Source organism: Callithrix jacchus, chromosome 11 (genome assembly GCF_049354715.1).
Source record: "Callithrix jacchus isolate 240 chromosome 11, calJac240_pri, whole genome shotgun sequence".
NCBI classification, from domain to species: domain Eukaryota; kingdom Metazoa; phylum Chordata; class Mammalia; order Primates; family Cebidae; genus Callithrix; species Callithrix jacchus.
This window is the reverse complement of record NC_133512.1, coordinates 58,093,498-58,113,869: the sequence shown is the minus strand read 5'-3', so window position 1 is coordinate 58,113,869 and position 20,372 is coordinate 58,093,498. Positions and strand designations below refer to the sequence as shown.

General features: G+C 39.7%; 1 protein-coding gene across 40 annotated transcripts in view; it reads right to left on the bottom strand.

Annotated features, from left to right (window-relative positions):
• MTERF1 (mitochondrial transcription termination factor 1) overlaps positions 1-20,372 on the bottom strand; it is a 560,591-nt gene that overhangs the window by 128,786 nt on the left and 411,433 nt on the right. The window contains exon 1 of one of the 40 annotated variants that reach the window (XR_013523997.1): positions 396-544. The exons of the other annotated variants lie outside the window; for them this stretch is intronic. The gene's annotated coding sequence lies outside the window, so the exon portion shown is untranslated. Of the gene's footprint in view, positions 1-395; positions 545-20,372 lie in introns of those variants that run through there. 40 annotated transcript variants of the gene reach the window in all.

Below are 20,372 nucleotides of genomic sequence, written 5' to 3'. Positions count from 1 at the left end.
CTGAGGCCTTTACTCCTCACACTTCCTGGATGTGGTTGCTCTGGAGGTGAGTAGGAGAAAGAATGCTTTTGAGAAAGGTACCTTGAGAATTATTTTGACAACTTCCCCTCATTCTAGGCTTTGCAGTTTCTCTGTCCCTGAAACTTCAAGGTGCTGTTTCTCTTAATATTTCAAGTCTAAACCCTGAATCCAAGATCTGAAAGGAAAGAAAGTTTTGCCCACAAAGCAACTCCCACAGCAAATGATGAATGCTCACAGGGCTTTCTGGGGGGAAAAATGCTGAAAGCAGAGTTTGGTCACTAAAGTAAATCCCCATAGAAAAAGAAATAAATCTCTGTGACATCTGCTAATGTATGCCATTTCCTTAAACACCTCTACCTGTCCAGTTTCCATACCTCTTTCCCCCTTTCCCCAATGCTTCTTTTGTTCTGTGTTTTTGGCCTTCAGGGGATGATTTAGTGAGCAGATGGTACCAGGAAAATCAAGGGTATTGCATCCAGCTGTGTATAAACAGATTGGTGAATTCAAGCCTCTGATCTAGGATCTAAAATAAAAATCAGAATAAGCAAAAAGATGGTTGCTTTTTTTCATGCCTTATTCATTCATTTGCTCAAGAAGCATTTTCTATTTGCCTATAGTGTTCGTACTGTTTAAGACAATAGAGAAACACAGATATAAAAGACATAGCCTCTGTTTCCCAGATGCAAGTTATGTTCTTAAGGACACCAAAACTATACAACCAAACCATGAATAAGAGATTTAGCACTAATAAAATAGAAAACGTTCACATGTTGGAATGTATGATACATTTGAGTCAGGAAAGGTGTCCTTTTGTTTTATTTATTTGCTTATTTGTGGGAGGATTTCCCTGGGACTAATAATGAGAAATATGACATTGGCATATAATACCTGAGAAAGATCCCTGGGCTGCAGGTATTTTGAGTCAGACTCTAAGTATAACCCAGGGTTCCGACTTGTTCCTTTCAGTTTAAGAGGTGAATGGGGAATCTAGGGGAGGTCTGCTAGAAAGGTGACAAAGGCCTGGAAAAGAAGGCACTGACAGAGCTGATGGAAGCAGTAAGAGGTCCCATTATAGCTGAAGTCATATTCAGCTCTACCATGGATCAAATCCCAAATAGTTCCAAAGAGACTATGCAGACTAAACTTCCACATAGAACTTCCACTCTGATGGCTATTTTGATGTCAGAATGGGCCAATCCAGAGCTGCCACATGAGTCACCTTGAACTCTGCCTGCTTCACATTATTGCCTCTGGATTCTCTTCCCTGGAGGTTCTTCAGGCAGCTGGACTGCATTGTGCCATAACATGCTTCTCATTTTCCCCACAAACATCCTTGATCGAAGGCAGATGACATGTGACCTTTAGCTCACCTTTAGGAATCTGTGCTAAGCCTGGTTTAGCACAGCTAGGTTGTAGAATGGATGTTATTCCTATCTTGCAACCTTATGGGTCATGGGTTATGTAGAACTCCATCTGTTGTCCATTGCCAGGAAGATCAGAACCAGATTGAAATGGTGTTTAAGTTAAACATCCAGACAATTAGACCCTGAACCCAACTATTGAGAAAAACCACACCCTTAGAAGTCTTTAAGAACAAGATAGACACTCACCTGTCTCAGATGCTCAAATATGATTCCCTATAAAAGAGGATTTCTTGCTATTCTCTCCAACACCATATCTGTATAGCTCAAAAACGCAGGTGCTGGCTTTTCTCCTAGTTTGACTTCCTCCTTATTCCATATGTTTGGAGAGGGTAGGAATAGAAGGGAGGTAATAAATCTGCAAATAAACTGTAGCTATCATATAGCTCTTCACGGGCCTGGAAATATCCCAGTAATTTTTTCAAATCTGGTTATCTCTTGCTCCATTTAAATTCATTTTATTACCTTGATTCTTGTGGCATACTCTTCAATGTCTTCCATCATCTTCATCACCATTCCCATGATCATCACTAACCTATATTTAGTTCTCACTGTATGACAGATTCTGTGCCAAAGGCTTTACATATATCATCTCTTACAAACCTCACAATAACTCTATTAAGTACATACTATTGTGCCCATTTCACATGCGAGGAAACAGACTGGAAGAGGTTATGTGACTTGTGCACCGGTAATGATGACATCTATTTTGCAGACTATCCTAAGGCATCCAATAAGCAACCATTCTTTTGACTTGGGACCCCATATTTATGGGGTGATTTCTGCATTTCTTAAGTCAATTTCAAATGAATGAAACATGGTGTGTCCTTTACTCTCAAAGTCTCTATGCTACTCATTCCTCTCTGCTGTTGGTCTACTAGTCTAGATATTTAAGTATCTTAATATAGATATAATTTATGTTATTGTCACCGACTCTTCTCCTGTCTTCTCCTTGCTCTCACCTCTCAATCTCACTACCCTCATGTGTGAGACTTCTAGGCATCTCTCCTTCCACATTTCTGCTTCCTCCTACTTATATGAGGCACAAAGCGCATGACAAGGGTGCAGAGGAGCCTTCTCTCCTGTATTGCAGGGGCTTTTAGTTGCAAGAAGTCTCTTTATGATAAAGAGAGAAACTTTCCTGCTCTCAAAAACTATTGGGCAAGTTTCCAAACTCACAATGAAGTAATTTATTCCATACAAAAAAAATTTAAAAAACGTAACTAACTGTTTCTAGCATTTCATGCACCTGACACCATCATATTAGTGGCATCAGATTACATATTCAGTAAGGACTTCTACCACATGGTGTTGCAATTAACCACATGGAAATGTGCAGGCCAGGACCCCTCAGTAACATAGAACAATACACAGAGCAGTGAGAACTAAAACATGCCCTTGGAACAGAATGTTATATCTCATTAGGAAATGAAACTGACTTTCCTGGGAGTGACAACTCTGGCAGGAAGGGATGGAGGTCTGGATTTCTACTTATCATGAGTATAACTACTCTTTAATCCTCCAGCTCTATGTCAGGTCTTTGATAAAGAATCTCTAAGAAAACTTTAAGATGGTTTCACTGAGGCATAGCCTAAGATCATGCCTATACATTTTTAATGCCTGATCAACCATGAGAACCCACTTGGGAGCCCAGTATAAATAATTCACTAGCTCTTAACTCATACAATTCATTGAGACCAAGAGAGGTCAGTCTAGTTATACCTATGGTACCTGACCCAAGGCACCTAAAGTAACACCTAGAAATTCTGCTGCTGAATCTATTCTCCCTGCTTCCAACTGTTTTGAGGACCCTGGCATCCTCAAGCTCTCTGCATGCTGCCAAGGGCTCCCAGCCACATCTTCCTTCCCTGCCCAGAGTTCCAGATCTGGACCTACTTCCCCTCTCTGCTCCTAACACCTCCACCTATTGATAGCCTCATTCCTAACAGGTACTTCTGATTTAGTTTTGGAACTGTTACTATCTGACTAGGAAAGCAGGAAATTAAGAGGCATTATTTTCTAACAGATCTTTTCTGTCTTCAGGTTTAATTACAGTGGGATATTTTGACCAATAACTCTACTGGTTGGTATAGAAAGTGAAGGAACAAAACAACAATTGAGAATTAGTTGTCATGGAATCTTGTGTTCTGAGTCCTGATCAGCTGAAGGCTGCAGAGCCCTCAAAATAGGTATAAATTTAGTAGTGCAGCAAAAACCTGCTCTGTGGGAGCATGTATACAATCAATGCCAATTGTAAAATTTAAGTTGAGGAATAGGCACTGGCCATGAAGGTGGTATAGAAGTGAGTGGGCCACCGTATACAAGTAATGTACCCAGAAGTGGAACCAACACCACTTGGGAAGATTAGCATGGAATATACTCTATTTCCCACTTGTCAGTAAATATTTAAGTATCTTAATATAGATAGAATTTATGTTACTGCCACCTACATTATATACTGTGAAAGATACAGCACTGTGTGCTCATGAAGACTCCTTTCTTTTTCTTCTAGGCATAAAACTAGACCACATTTTTCAGCTTCCCCAGAAGTTAGTAGAAGCCAGATGACTGAGCTCTGCCCAACAGAATGTGGGCAGAAATGATGCTAAGGTACTTCTTGACCTAGTCCCTAAACCAACCTCCTGTGTTGTCCTCCATGAGCTCTCCCTTTCTCCATTTACCAGCCTGATGCAGCAAAGGACAAACACTAAACAATCACAGAGTCATGCTATAAATGGCAACCAAGGCCCTGAATAACTGTGTAGAGAAGAACACACATAACTGCCATTCTTTCCCCTCCTTACTCTCATTGAATTGTACTGTGAGCAAGAAAGTAATTCTCCTTGTCTCAAACATACCCCAAACATCAGTGGCTTGTTACTGATTTTCCTGATTAACGAAACGGACTTCCCTCATGTTCAGAAAGATTCACTGAGTACCAGTGGGGTAATTAGTGCAGCAAGTGCCAGGACACAAATTAAAAACATAAATTACCATAGCCTATAGCTTCTAGGTAGATGCCAATTACATTCCTGTTCTGAAGCAGGAAAATTTGGGCTTACTATTGTTTAGAGATAATTGTTTTTCTTCCCATCTTCCTGTGTTCCTTCCTGAATAATAACATGGACATTTCTTGCAAGGCAGGGCTCTTTCTACCCACCTTTATGGCCTGATGAGACACTGTGGCTGTGTGCAGGGCATTCCACAACCACTCAGTGGTTTTCAGCTGAGTGGATTCAAACAAAAGGAATGTGGTGATACAGGCAGTAATCTCAGCCCCTTGGGTTCCTTGGCCTTTCACAGAGAGCTTATGTCCACAGCCAAAGCACTTAGGATTCAAAACCCCTATGAGTGTACAGTGTATGGGAGGGAGGAAATGACTTAAAACAGATGAGGGTTTTAAGTTCAGACTGTGCTCAACAGTTAAATTCAATTTAAAGACTTCCCAAAACCTTTCTGAAATTACAAAAGGGCCATGAGAAATCAGCTTCTTTCTTTTGTGGTTGCAGATTTGATTCTGCAGTTCATGAAGCTATGTCAAAGTGCTTGCATAACACTGCAAGCTGTCACTGATGGAAATGAGGATGGTTTCTTCTTTGTTGTTAAATAACTAGAGTATCCCACAAACATTCAGTCCCCATTATTGTGTTAGATGTGTGACCATGATTCCTTCCCCCAGAGAATTCTAAATGTGGTGAAACATCAATTGAAAAGCCCTTAGAAAAGAAAATGCTAATGGTAGACCTGTTGCCTCAGAAGTTAAACGTGGAAAGCCCATCCCTGGAAGAAAAGACTTGAAAGTCTGAAGAAAATACTTAGGTAAAGTTACAGGACTGAGAGGGCTGCTGGTGACTGGAGACACCTTCTCCAATCACATTCCCTGCCTCTGCATGGTCAGCATTTCAGAAAATCTGACTGTTCCTAAATTGCTCCTCACAACCCAAATGAAGGTTTAGGATTACATCCTGGGAGACAGCCAGCTGTAGCATCCTGAACCCCTTTATCCCTACTTGGTGTGTTGTGCTATTTTTTCTTTAATATCAAAGAGCCTAAGCTTAGATGTTAGAAATATGGCTCCCATCCCATAAGTAGTTAGCAATGTGACCTTGAGAAAGTCCCTTCTCTAATTTGTATTCTATGAACTGAATGGTCTATTACATGAAGGCACATAATAAATGTTTTAATTTGAAATCCCTTAACTGCTCCATAATTTGTAACATCATTCCAAATGGGAAAGCTCTGTTAGAATACTGCTCCCTAACCTGGGTGTACATGAAAATCACCAAAAAAGAGTTTTTCTTAGTTGTGATAGGGACAGGAAGCAGGGGAATTCTGAGAAGAGGGTGGGTCCCTGGTGAGAGCCCCACCCTTAATCCTGGAACTGCAGCCCAAAATGAGAACATACATTCCTGTTTTCCCACTCAAATGTTGCCTTTTCCAAAATCACCCAAGGCCCACCATGCCCCAGATCTTGTGCCCATAGAAAACCCAGGCTCCAGAAGCAGAGAACAGAGAGCAGAGAAGAGAAGAAGCAGCTGAACATCTCTGACTATGGTTGGATGTTGGAGAGAAGCAGCTTGAGTTCAGAGGGATGGCTTGACAGTGTTGCTTCAGAGAGGAGTCTGGCCTGGGACAGCCGGACTCTGAGAGATGATAACCTTTCCACCCCATCCCCTTTCTACCTCCCCTTCCTGCTGACGGCCACTTTCATTGGCAATAAAATCCTCCCTATTCACTACTCTTTAATTCGTTTGTGCAAGCTGATTCTTCCTGGATGCCAAACAAGAGCCCAGGTGCCATGGGTATGGATGCTAAAGGCTGTCACACAGACCCTCTGCCCTTGCTGGTAAAAGCAACTATCTCATGCAAAAAGGCAGAAAGCTCACTGAGTTGATTAACATTTAAGCCATTAGTGGACAGCAAAGCTACAAGAGCACAGTAACACACACCCCTAGATGCTGTCACAGGGTTCCAGTCGGCACTTAAAAGCATTCACTGCAGCTCCTGCACACACTCAGCTGTGCACTTCCTCCCATGAGGGTGAAGTGTAATGGGTCCAAGTGAGTGGAGTTTTCCCTGCCAATGCCAAAGCAGCCAGCTTGATCCAGCACTAGTGCATTCCAGTTCCCATGAAGGGGTCAGGGAAATTTCATGCTTCAGTTGCCTTTCTTTTTTTTTGTTAAGATATAACTTACATACAATAAAATGCACACTTTTTAAGTGTAATCAATGTGTTTCGACAAATGTATATACCTGTGGAACTATCAGCTCACTCTAAACAAAGCATTGCTAAGGAAGATTCCCTTGTGCACCTTCCTAGTTAATTCCTTCTGACCCACAGTCAACTACCATTTGATTTTTGTCACTATTTAACTGGTATTAAAAGTCTGTACTCTGTAGTATCTGGTTTCTTTCACTCCTGGTATCGGTGAAATTCAGTCATTCATTTCTTTTTACTGTTGAGTAATATTCCATGGGATGAATATCCTGCTATGGACAGAATGGTGTCCCCCAAATTTTATATGTTGAAGTCCTAGTCCCAATGTGATAAAATTTGGAGATAGGGATTTTAGAAGTTAACAAATATTTGATGAGGTCACAAAGGTAGAAACCTAATCCAATAGAATTTATGGCCTTGTAAGAAGAGGAAGAGAGTCTCTCTCTTTCTCTCTCTGTCTCTCTGTCTCTCTCTCCTCTCCCTACATGCATACACCAAGAAAAGGTCATATGAGGATATAACAAAAGAATGGCCATCTACAAGCCAGGAAGAAAGCCTTCCCCAGGAACTGAATTAGCCAACACCCTGATCTTGGACTTCCCAGCCTCCAGAATTGTGAGAAATAAATTCCTGTTGTTTAGGACACTCAGTCTATGTTATTTTGTTATGCCCAAGCTGACTAAGACAATACCACAATTTGTTCATCCATTCATTTGTTGATGCACATTTCAATTGTTTCTAGTTTTGCCTATGATGAATCAGCTATTAAGAATATTTGCATATAGATTATTATATCATCATGCTTTCATTTCTCTTAGCTAAATACCTAAGAGTAGAATTGCTGAGTCAAGTGGTAAGTATATGTAACCTTATTTTAAAAGCTGCTAATTTTTTTTATTGCATTTTAGGTTTTGGGGTACATGTGCAGAACATGCAACTATTGTTGCATAGGTACACACGTGGCAGTGTGATTTGCTGCCTTCCTCCCCTTCACCCACATCTGGCATTTCTCCCCATGCTATCCCTCCCCAGCTCTCCACCCTGCTGTCCCTCCCCTATTCCCCCCAATAGACCCCAGTGTGTAGTGCTCCCTTCCCTGTGTCCATGTGTTCTCATTGTTCATCACCCGCCTATGAATGAGAACATGTGGTATTTCATTTTCTGTTCTTGTGTCAGTTTGCTGAGAATGACGTTCTCCAGATTCATCCATGTCCCTACAACTAGAAGAAAATCTAGGCAAAACCATTCAGGACATAGGAGTAGGCAAGGACTTCATGACCAAAAAGCTGCTAATTTTTTAATATAGCAGTACCATTTCACATTCCAACAAGCAATGCTTGAGAGTCCTAGTTGCTCCCCATCCTCATCGACATTTGGCATATTCCTAAATTTTGTTTCAGCTTTTCTGCTGGTTGTGAAGTATTACTGCATGATGGTTTTAATTTGCATTTTCCTGAGGACCTATTGGTGATGAGCACTTATTCATATGCATATTGGTCATTCGTATATTTTTTGTGTGAATTGCCTGTTCAAGTCTTTTGCCTATTTTTCTATTGGGTTCATTGTCTTTTTATTGTAGGATGATATGTATTCTGTATATATTCTGAATACAAGTGCTTATATATATATGTTACAAATATTTCCTTCCAACCAATGGCCTATATATTTATTTCCTTCACTGTGTCTTTTGATAAGCAGAATTTTGATGAAATTTTGATGTAAGTCCAATCTATCAGTGTTTTCATTCATGATTATTATTTCAGCATATAGTCCAAGAAATCTTTACCCACCTCATCATCACCAAGATACTCTCTTTTGTTTCATTCTAATAACATCATAGTTTAGCTTCTATTCTTAGGTCTATGATTCACCTCTAACTAATTTTATGATGATGGGATGCAGAAGATCCATTTTTTTCATGTAATTATCAAAAAGGACCATGAAAGGGTTATTTCTTCCATATAATAATCCAGTTGTTCCAGCACCTTTTATTGAAAAGGGTTTGCTTTCCCCCATTAAATTGCCTTAGCTACTTTGTTAAAAATTTATTAAATGTGAAAGTGTGGGTTGATTATTGTACTCTACTCTAAATTCTTCAGTGAAATAGATAGCATAAATAAAAAAACAATCACAACTCCTGGAAATCAAGGACACACTTAAGAGAAACACAAAATGCACTGGAAACCCTTATAGAACTGAACAAGCAGAAGAAATAACTTCAGAGCTCATATGCAAGGCTTTTGAATCAACCCAATATGTCCAAGACAAAGAAAAAAGAATTCAAAAAAATGAACAAAGCATCCAAGGAGTTTGGGACTATGTTATATGTCCAAATTGTAGAATAATTTGGTGTTCCTGAGGAAGAAGAGAAATCTAAAAGTTTGGAAACCATATTTAAGGGAATGATTGAGGAACACTTCCCAGCCTTGCTAGAGATCTAGACATCTAAATACAAGAAGCTGAAATAACACCTGGGAAATTCATCACAAAAAGATAATCACCTAAGCAGATAGTAACCAGGTTATCTAAAGTCAAGACAAAGGGAAGAATCTTAAGAGCTGTGAAGCATAAAATATTAAGTAACTTATAAAGGAAAACCCTTATTAACAGTAGATTTCTCAGCAGAAAACCTAAAAGCTAGAAGAGAGTAGGGTCCTATTTTTAGCCTCCTTAAACAAAACAATTATTAGACAAGAATTTTGTTACCAGTGAAACTAAGCCCCATAAATGAGGAAAGATACAGTCTTTTCCAGACAAACAAATGCTGAGAGAATTCACCATTACCAAACTAGCAATATAAGAACTGCTAAAAGGAGCTCTATGTCTTGAAACAAATCCTCAAAAGTACAACAAAATAGAACCTCCTTAAAGCATAAATCTTATAGGACCTATATAATAATAACACAATGAAAAAAAACACACAAAATATTCAGACAACAAATAGCAATGATGGATAGACTAATACCTCATATCTCAGTACTAACATTGAAGGTAAATGGCCTAAATGCTCCTCTTAAAAGGTATAAAATGGCTGAATGGATAAGGATTTACCAACCAGGTTTCTGGTGTCTTCAGGAGACTCACCTAACACATAAGGACTCACATAAACTTAAGGTAAAGGGGTGGAAAATAATATTCAAAGCAAATGAACACCAAGAGCAAGCAGGAGTAGCTATTCTTATATCAGACGAAACAAACTTTAAAGCAACAGCAGTTAAAAAGACAAAGAGGGACATTATATAATGATAAAAGGACTAGTCCAACAGGAAGACACTACAATTCTAAATATATATGTACCTAACACTAGAGTTTCCAAACTTATAAAACAATTACTACTAGAACTAAGAAAGTGAGATAAACAGCAACACAATAATAGTGGGGGACTTCAGTACTCCACTGATCACTCTAGACAGTTCATCAAGACAGAAAGTCAACAAAGAAACAATGAATTTAAACTATACCCTACAAAAAATAGACTTAACAGATATTTACAGAACATTCTACCCATCATTTGTAGAATATACATCCTATTCATTAGCATGTGGAACATTCTCCATGATAGGCCACAAAACAAGTCTCAGAATTTAAGAAAATCAAAATTGTATCAAGTATTCTCTCAGACAGTGAAATGAAATTAGGAATCAACTCTAAAAGGAACCCTCAAAAACATGCAAATACATGGAAATTAAATAACCTGTTCCTGAATGATCATTGGGTCAACAATGAAAACCAGATGGCAATTAAAAAATTCTTTGAACTGAATTATGATAGTGACACAAACTATCAAAACCTCTGGAATACAGCAAAAGCAGTGCTAAAAGGAAAGTTAAATATCATTAAATGAGTACATCAAAAAGTTTGAAAAAGCACAAATAGACAATCTAAGGTCACACCTCACAGAACTGGCAAAACAAGAACAATCCAAACCCAAAACCAGCAGAATAAAACAAACAGAGCAGAATGAAATGAAATTGAAACAAAAAAAAAAAATACAAAGAAAATGAAACAAAAAGCTGGTTCTTTGAAAAGATAAATAAAATTGATAGACCATTAGTGAGATTAACTAAAAAAGAGAGAAGATCCAATAAGCTCAATTACAAATGATACTGGAGATATTACAATGAATACCACAGAAATACAAAAGATTATTCAAGGCTACTATGAACACCTTTATGCATACACTAGAAAACCCAGAGGAGATGAATTAATTCCTAGAAATATACAACCCTCCTAGATTAAACCAAGAAGATATAGAATATCTGAACAAGTATCAAGATTGAAATGTTAATTTTAAAATTGCCACCAAAAAAAGTCCAGAACTAGACAGATTCACAGCTGAATCTATCAGACATTCAAAGAATTTTTAACCATCTTATTGAGACTATTTCAAAAGGAAGAGAAAGAGAGAATCCTCCCTAAATCATTCTATGAAGCCACCCTAATACCAAAACCAGGGAAGCATATGACAACAACAGCAACAATAACAACAAATTACAGACCAATATCCCTGATGAACATAGAGGCAAATCCTCAAAAAAAAATACTAGCAAACAGAATCCAACAGTGTATCATAATGATAATCCACCATGATCAAGTGGGTTTCATACTAGGGATTCAGGAAAGGTTTAGCATCTGCAAATTGATAAATGTGATACACCACATAAAAAGGATTAAAAACAAAAATCACATAATCATCTCAATAGATGCAGAAAAGACATTGGACAAACTCCAGCATTCCTTTATTATTAAAATGCTCAGCAAAATTGCATAGAAGGGACATATCTTAAGGTAATAAAAGCCATCTATGACAAGCACACATCCAATATTATATTGAATGGGAAAAAGTTGAAAGCATTCCCCCTGAGAACTGGAGCAAGACAAGGATACCCACTTTCACCACTTCTATTCAACATAGTGCCAGAAGTCCTAGTCATTGCAGTCAGACAAGATAAATAAATAAAAGGCATCAAAATCAGTAAAGAGGAAGTCAAACTGTTGTTGTTTGCTGAGGGTTTGATTGTATACCTAGAAAACCCTAAAGACTCATCCAAAAAGCTCCTAGAACTGGTAAATGAATTCAGCAAAGTTTCAGGATACAAAATTAGTGTACACCAAAGAGTAGCACTGCTATACACCAACAGTGACCAAGCTGAGGATCAAATCCAGAACTCAACCCCTTTCACAATAGCTCCAAGCAAATAAAATATTTAGGAATATACCTAATCAAGGACATGAAAGACCTCTATAAGGAAAACTACAAAACACTGCTCAAAAAAATCATAGACAACACAAGCAAATGGAAACACATCTCATGCCCAGGCATGGGTAGAATCAATATTGTGAAAATGATCATACTTCCAAAAGCAACCTTGCAATTTGCATCAAAATACCACCATCATTCTTCACAGAACTAGAAAGAACAATCCTAAAATTCATGTGGAACCAAAAAAGAGCCCACATGGCCAAAATAAGTAAGTAAAAGAACAAGACTGAGTAAAAGAACAAATCTGGAGTCATCACATTACCCAACTTCAAACTATACTCTAAGGCCCTAGTCACCAAAACAACATGGCTCTGGCATCAAAATAGGCACATAGACCAATGGAACAGAATAGAGAACCCAGAAATAAAGCCAAATACTTACAGCCAACCAATCTTTGACAAAGTCAAAAAAACAAAAAACCATAAAGTGGGTAAATTTCACCCTATTTAACAAATGATCCTGCAAGAATTGGCAGACTATATATAGAAGAATGAAACTAAATCTTCATCTCTTGCCTTATATAAAAATCAACTCAAGATGGATCAAAGACTTAAATCTAAGACCTGAAACCATTAAGATTCTAGAAGATAACATCAGAGAAAGCCTTCTAGACATTGGCTTAGGCAAAGACTTCATTACTAAGAACTCAAAAGCAAATGCAACAAAAACAAAGATAAATAGATGGGACTTAATTAAACTCAAAAGCTTCTGTACAGCAAAAGAAACAATCAGCAGAGTAAACAGACAACCCACAGAACTGGATAAAATCTTTATAATTTAGACATCTGACAAAGGACTAATATCCAGAATCTACATAGAACTCAAACAAATCATCAAGAAAAAAACCAACGATCCTAATCAAAAAGTGGACTAAGGATATTAATAGACAATTCTCAAAAGAAGATATACAAATGGCCAACAAGCATATGGAAAAATGCTCAACATCACTAATGATCAGGAAAATGCAAATAAAAACCACAATGTGATACCACCTTGCTTTTGCAAGAATGGCCATAATTTAAAAATCAAACAATAATAGATGTTGGCAGGGATCCAATGAAAAGGGAACACTTGTACAGTGTTGGTGGGAATGTAAACTAGTACAACCACCATGGAAAACAGTGTAAAGATTCCTTAGAGAACTAAAAGTAGATCTACCATTTGATCCAGCAATTCCACTACTGGATATCTACCCAGAGGAAAATAAGTTATACAAAAAAGATAATTGCACACACATGTTTATGGTAGCACAAATCAGAATTGCAAAAATGTGGAACCAGCCCAAATGCCCATTAACCAAGGAGGGAAGAAAGAAAGAAAGAGAGAGAGAGGTGGGGAGGGAGAGAAGAGGGGAGGGGAGGGGAGGGGAGGGGAGGGGAGGGGAGGGGAGGGGAGGGGAGGGAAGGGGAGGGGAGAGAAGGGGAGGGAAGGAAGGACAAAGAAAGAAAGAAAGAGAAAGAAGAGAAGAGAAGAGAAGACAGGGAAGGAAGGAAGGAGAAAAAAAGGAAGGAAGGAAGGAAGGAAGGAAGGAAGGAAGGAAGGAAGAAAGGAAGGAAGAAAGGAAGGAAGGAAGGAAGGAAGGAAGGAAGGAAGGAAGGAAGGGGGAAGGAAGGAAGGAAGGAAGGAAGAAGCCATAAAAAGGAACAAAGTAATGGCATTTGCAGCAACCTGGATGGAATTGGAGACTTTTTTTTTTGAGACAGTCTCACTCTGTTGCCCAGGCTAGAGTGCAGTGTCGCAATCTTGGCTCACTGCAACCTCCGCCTCCTGGGTTCAAGAGATCCTCCTGCCTCAGCATCCTAAGTAGCTGAGATTACAAATGTGTACCACCATGCCCGGCTAATTTTTGTATTTTTAGTAGAGATGGGTTTCACCATGTTGGTCAGGCTGGTCTTGAACTCCTGACCTCATGATCCACTGGCCTCAGCCTCCCAAAGTGCTGGGATTACAGGCGTGAGCCACTGCGCCCGGCCTGGAGACTACTATTCTAAGTGGAGTAACCCAGGTATGGAAAACCAAACATTGTATGTTCTCACTGATATGTGGGAGCTAAGCTACGAGGATGCAAAGGCATAAGACTGATACATTGGACTTTGGGGACTTGGGGGAAAGAGTGGGGGCTGGCAAGGGATAATATTCTACACATTGGGTACAGTGTACACTGCTTAGGTGATGGGTGCACCAAAATCTCAGAAATCAGTAGTGAAGAACTTATTCATGTAATCAAACACCACCTGTTCCTCAAAAACCTATTGAAATAAACGAATTTTAAAAAAATTTAGGAGTGGGTGGAAAGAAGCCAGGGTGTATCTCCACCTCCTTGTTCGCTTTGGATTTCTCCAGCAACAGCTACATCATTTTCTTGGCATGTCTTCCTAGCTGCTCCTTGGTGGCCCTGTCCCTGAGTTCCTGCCCTTCCTTTCCTCCCTCCGTTTAGGAGCTTAGCAGCTTCCTGGTATCACTAATCACTGGCTAACCTCATCAAGCCCTGGTAAACTCCTCATCCTCTTCCATGTCTGCTGTAATGAAGCCCCCGCATTAAGTTTCTGCTGCTTTAAATAGCCACAATGGTTTCTAGTATTCTAATTGGATCTGGTTATATCTGAGGATATGATTATAAGTGATTTCCAGTTTTATGTGTCAACTGTATATTTTTGTTTTGAAAATTTTATGACATTAATTTTGCAATCAAAATAAAGCCAATTTTTATACAAAAATTAACATGAATGAGGTGTATTGGGTGAATTAAATTTAAGAGATATTTGATGCAAAATATATAAGGCCTGCGTATGGGTAGTTCTGTGAATTGCAGTAATAGAAATCGAAGGGAGAGAAAAATACTGACTGAATATACAAAGCATAGAGGCAGTGATTCCAAATCAAGGGAGAATATCAGAATCACCTGGGGAGCTTTATAAAAATATGTATGTTTGGGTCTCACCACAGACCAACTGAATCAAAATATTTGAAAACGGGTTCAGGCATGACTATTTGGAAATGACTTCCTGAGTGGTTTGCATAAACTCCATCCTTATCCCTCAACCTCCCATCACTACTGAGACCCTTTGGTCGTAAAGGAGCCACAAGAGAAAAAAAAAGGCTCACTAGGACAGCAGCAGTGGAAGAAACAGAGATAAAAGGATGAGGAGTGAGAGAAAAATAAAAACCTTTACAAATCAAAATAACATCCTATAAATTTATGTCTAGAAATTAACATTGAGTAGAAAGATTTTATAAAAATGTTTCATGTTTGTCTAACATATTAGCTAGAAAAAGCACATTTTTCAAATATATTAAGATAGGGGAGGCTTTTGTGGAAGACAGTTTTAAAGACAAAGATTTTGCTGCTTAAAAATACCAACACTGGGGTCTATTGGGGGGAAAAGGGGAGGGCCAGTGGGAGGGGGAGGTGGGGAGGGATAGTCTGGGGAGAAATGCCAAATGTGGGTGAAGGGGAGAAGGAAAGCAAAGCACACTGCCAAGTGCGTACCTACACAACTGTCTTGCATGCTCTGCTCATGTACCCCAAAACCTAAAATCCAATAAAAAATTAAAAAAAAAAAAACAAATAAAAGAAAGGGTCTCCATTTGGATCAATGTGATCTTTCTTTTTCTTTTTCATTTTTTAAATTTTACTTTAAGTGCTGGGCTACATGTGCTGAACATGCAGGTTTGTCACATATGTATACATGTGGTTAGAGCAATGTGATTTTTTTCTAAACCCCAAAACTATAAAGAAGATGTAATAAATAACAGCATTTTAAATGCCAAATAAGAATGAATAAATAAATGACCTTCCCAAGGGAAAGCAGGATCTCTTGGTATTTTAGCAAATTGAGTTATAACTGACAGGTTCCCTTATTCTATATATTTATATATAGAAAAAGAGGCTTCATTAATATTGAACTTGCCAGTCATCTACATGAGTAATCTTGATTTTTGTGAAAAGGGAGATGCACTAATTAATATTTACCTCTTTGTATGGTACCCGCACCTGAAAAATTAGCATAAGCATAGCCTGAGAATGACCCTGTATGGCAGACACACCTGAATGTGTGTTCAGAGTGCCAAACTAAGGAATCTGGGAGTAGCCAACCTGGGGATTCATTCCTTAACCATGAGGAACATCTGAACATCCGGTTTATCCTATGGAATGCAGGCCTACAATGGATCAAGGCCCTCTTGTGTGAGTTAAATGAAGGTTGCCAGGTGGAAGTTTCTAGCAGGAGGGTGCTAAGTTAAATGCTATATAAACCCCATGCTTTCCACAAGTGGTTGTGGTTCTCCTGCTCAGCCTGCTGCCACTGGTCCATACAGTTCTCCTATCCAGCCCACTGGACCATACCTGTATGTAAGTTTTCCTCAATAAACCCCATTTCTCGTTTACTGGCTCTGAGTCTCTTCTTTGGCCTCTTGAACCTGGCACCTTCCCTACTAAAGTTAGTAAGGGTCTGACATGACACTCTTCATTAAAACATATGAATGGTGGGGAGGACTCAAGATGGCGCTGTGAGAACAACCCAGGATTGAAGCTCTCGGTGAATGCGTGGAGAGGGTGAGTCAGGGCCGCATTTCCAGAGAAATCTTTGTAGCCCACAGAAAGGGGAAATTCCCAGGTATAAAAGAGACGCGGGACGCCAGGCAGAGGTTTTGGCTGGTGCAGCCGGTAGCCGGCAGCCGGTGCGGTGGCGGCCCGCGCTGTAGCGCAGCGGTGCTACATAGCGCTCCACACAAAGCGCACTGATACGGGTGCCCTGTTGAACAGGCAACCTGAGACTTGAGAGGGCTGAACTTGTGACTGAATGGGACTTGGACAGTGAGCCAGCCCAGGAGATTCCAGGGACACAGTGTTTGGGGTAGCACAGTGGGACAAACAAAATGGCGATTCAAAGTGCTCCTGGTGGAGAGGTTCCCTGAGGGCGCAGCTCTGTGTGGGAGGGGCGTCCGCCATTACTGAGGCAATCCGCCCCTACTGAGGTACACGACCATTGCAGACGCAGCCTGCCATTGCCGAGGCAACCTGCTACAACAGAGAGATTCTGCTGCAGGGCATAGCCCGTGGCAGCAGGGTGGACACTGCAGCAGAAGGGCAGAGCCTACAGCAACAGGGCAAACCTCACACCAGCAGGGCGGAGCCTTGGCAGGCAAATAGTGACTAGACTGCCTCCTAGCTGGGCAGGACAGCACAACGAACACTCAAAAATAAAGCCCCAAACCCCCCAGACAGAGCATCTGAGAAAAAAGGGGTTTTTTTAATGAGTCCTGTTGCAGCATAATTAAACATAACAGCCTAACAACCCTGAATGAACAGCAGAGCTGACAGCTCAACAATTGAGCTCCTATAAAGTACAGACCATCTCCTCAAGCAGCTCCCTGACCCCTCTATATCCAAAAGACTGTCATTTGGCAGGCATCATTCTGGGACAAAGATAGCAGAAAAATAAACTGGTAGCATCCCTCACTGTTCTGCAGCTGCTATAGGTGCACCCCAGACAAGCAGGGCCTGGAGGGGACCTCAGCAGTCATAGAGCGAAGGGGCTAGACTGGTAAAAGGAAAACCAAGTAACAGAAATATTTCATCATCAACAATCTGGGCATCCATTCAGAGACCCAACCGAAAAGTCAGCAACTACACAGAGGACAGGTGGATAAATCCACAAAGATGGGAAGAAACCAGCGAAAAAAGGAGGAAAACACCCGAAACCAGAACGCCTCGCCTCCTAGAAAGGACCAAAACTCCTCACCAGCAAGGGAACAAAGCTGGACAGAGAATGACTGTGACAAAATGACAGAATTAGACTTCAAAAGGTGGATAATGAGAAACTTTTGTGAGCTAAAAGAACATGTTTTAAATCAATGCTAAGAAACTAAGAATCTTGAAAAAATATTCGAGGAAATGATAACAAGAATGGATAACTTAGAGAGGAATATGAATGAATTAAAGGAGCTGAAAAACACATTACGAGAACTTCACGAAGCATGCACAAGTTTCAATAGCCGAATTGACCAAGCAGAAGAAAGAATATCAGAAGTGGAAGATCAACTCAATGAAATAAAACGAGAAACCAAGATCAGAGAAAAAAGGAAAAAAAGAAATGAACAAAGTCTCCAAGAAATGTGGGACTATGTGAAGAGACCTAACCTACGTTTGACATTTGTACCAGAATGTGACAAAGAGAATGAATCAAAACTGGAAAATACTCTTCAGAACATCATCCAGGAAAATTTCCCCCACCTAGCAAGACAGGCCAACACTCAAATGGAGAAAATACAGAGAACACCACAAAGATATTCCAAACGAAGAGAAACCCCAAGGCACATAATCATAAGATTCAACAAGGTTGAAATAAGGAAGAAAATACTAAGGGCAGCCAGAGAGAAAGGTCGGGTCACCCACAAAGGAAAGCCCATCAGACTCACAGCAGATCTCTCGGCAGAAACACTACAAGCCAGAAGAGAGTGGGGGCCAATATTCAACTTCCTTAAAGAAAAGAACTTTCAACCCAGAATTTCATATCCAGCCAAACTGAGCTTCAGCAGTGAAGGAAAACTAAAATCCTTTGCAAACAAGCAAGTACTCAGAGATTTTGGCACCACCAGGCCTGCTTTACAAGAGCTCCTAAAAGAGGCACTACACATAGAAAGGAACAAAGAGTACCAGCCATTCCAAAATCACACTAAATGCTAAAGAGCATCAACATAATGAAGAATCAACAACAACTAACGGGCAAAACAGCCAGCTAGCATCCAAATGGCAGTATCCAATTCACACATAACAATATTAACCCTAAATGTAAATGGACTAAATGCACCAATCAAAAGACACAGACGGGCAAATTGGATAAAAAGCCAAAACACAGCAGTGTGCTGTATCCAGAAAACTCATCTCACATGCAAGGATACACAAAGGATCAAAATAAAGGGATGGAGGAAGATTTACCAAGCAAATGGAAAGCAAAAAAAAGCAGGAGTTGCAATTCTCATCTCTGATAAAATAGACTTTAAAGCAACAAAGATCAAAAGAGACAAAGAAGGACATTACATAATGGTAAAAGGATCGATACAACAAGAAGAGCTAACGATCCTAAACATATATGGACCCAATACAGGAGCACCCAGATACATAAGGCAAGCTCTTAATGACCTACAAAGAGACTTAGACTCCCACACAATAATAGTGGGAGACTTTAACACTCCACTGTCAATATTAGATAGATCAACCAGACAGAAAATCAACAAGGATATCCAGGGCTTGAACTCAGACCTGGAACAAGCAAACCTGATAGACATTTACAGAACTCTCCACCCCAAATCCACAGAATACACATTCTTCTCAGCACATCACACCTACTCTAAAATTAACCACATAATTAGAAGTAAAGCACTATTCAGCAAATGCTAAACAACTGAAATCATAAAAAACAGCCTCTCAGACCATAGTGCAATCAAGTTAGAACTCAGAATTCAGAAACCAGCTACAACCACACAGCTTCATGGAAACTGAACAACTGGTTTTTGAATGTTGATTAAATAAAAAATGAAATGAAGGCAGAAATAAAGAAGTTCTTCGAAACCAATGAGAACGAAGACACAACATACCAGAATCTCTAGGACACATTTAAAGCAGTCTCTAGAGGAAAGTATATAGCAATAAATGCCCATATGAGGAGAATGGAGAGATCCAAAATTGACACCCTATCATCAAAATTGAAAGAGCTAGAGGAGCAAGATAAAAAAAACTCAAAACCCAGCAGAAGACAAGAAATAACTAAGATCAGAGCTGAACTGAAGGAGATTGAGACATGAAAACCCCTTCAAAAAATCAATAAATCCAAGAGCTGGTTGATTAGAAAGAAAAGAGAGAACAACCAAATAGATGCAATAAAAAATGATAAAGGGGAAATCACCACAGATTCCACAGAAATTCAAACCACCATCAGAGAATATTACAAACAACTCTATGCACATCAACTAGTAAACCTGGAAGAAATGGATAAATTCCTGGACTCCTGTGTCCTCCTAAGCCTAAACCAGGAGGAAGCTGAAACTATGAATAGACCAATAACAAGGTCAGAAGTCGAGGCAGCAACTAAGAGCCTACAACACACAAAAAGCCCAGGTCCAGATGGGTTCACACCGAATTCTACCAGACACACAAAGAGGAGCTGGTACCATTCCTTCTGAAACTATTCCAAATAATCCAAAAAGACGGAATCCTTCCAAATCATTTTATGAGACCAATATGATCCTGATACCAAAACCCAGCAGAGACCCAACAAGAAAAGAAAACTTCGGGCCAATATCCATGATGAACAGAGATGCAAAAATCTTCAATAAAATATTGGCAAGCCGATTGCAACAGCAAATAAAAAAGTTATTCATCATGATCAAGTAGGATTCATCCCAGGGATGCAAGGCTGGTTCAACATATGCAAGTTTATAAACGTAA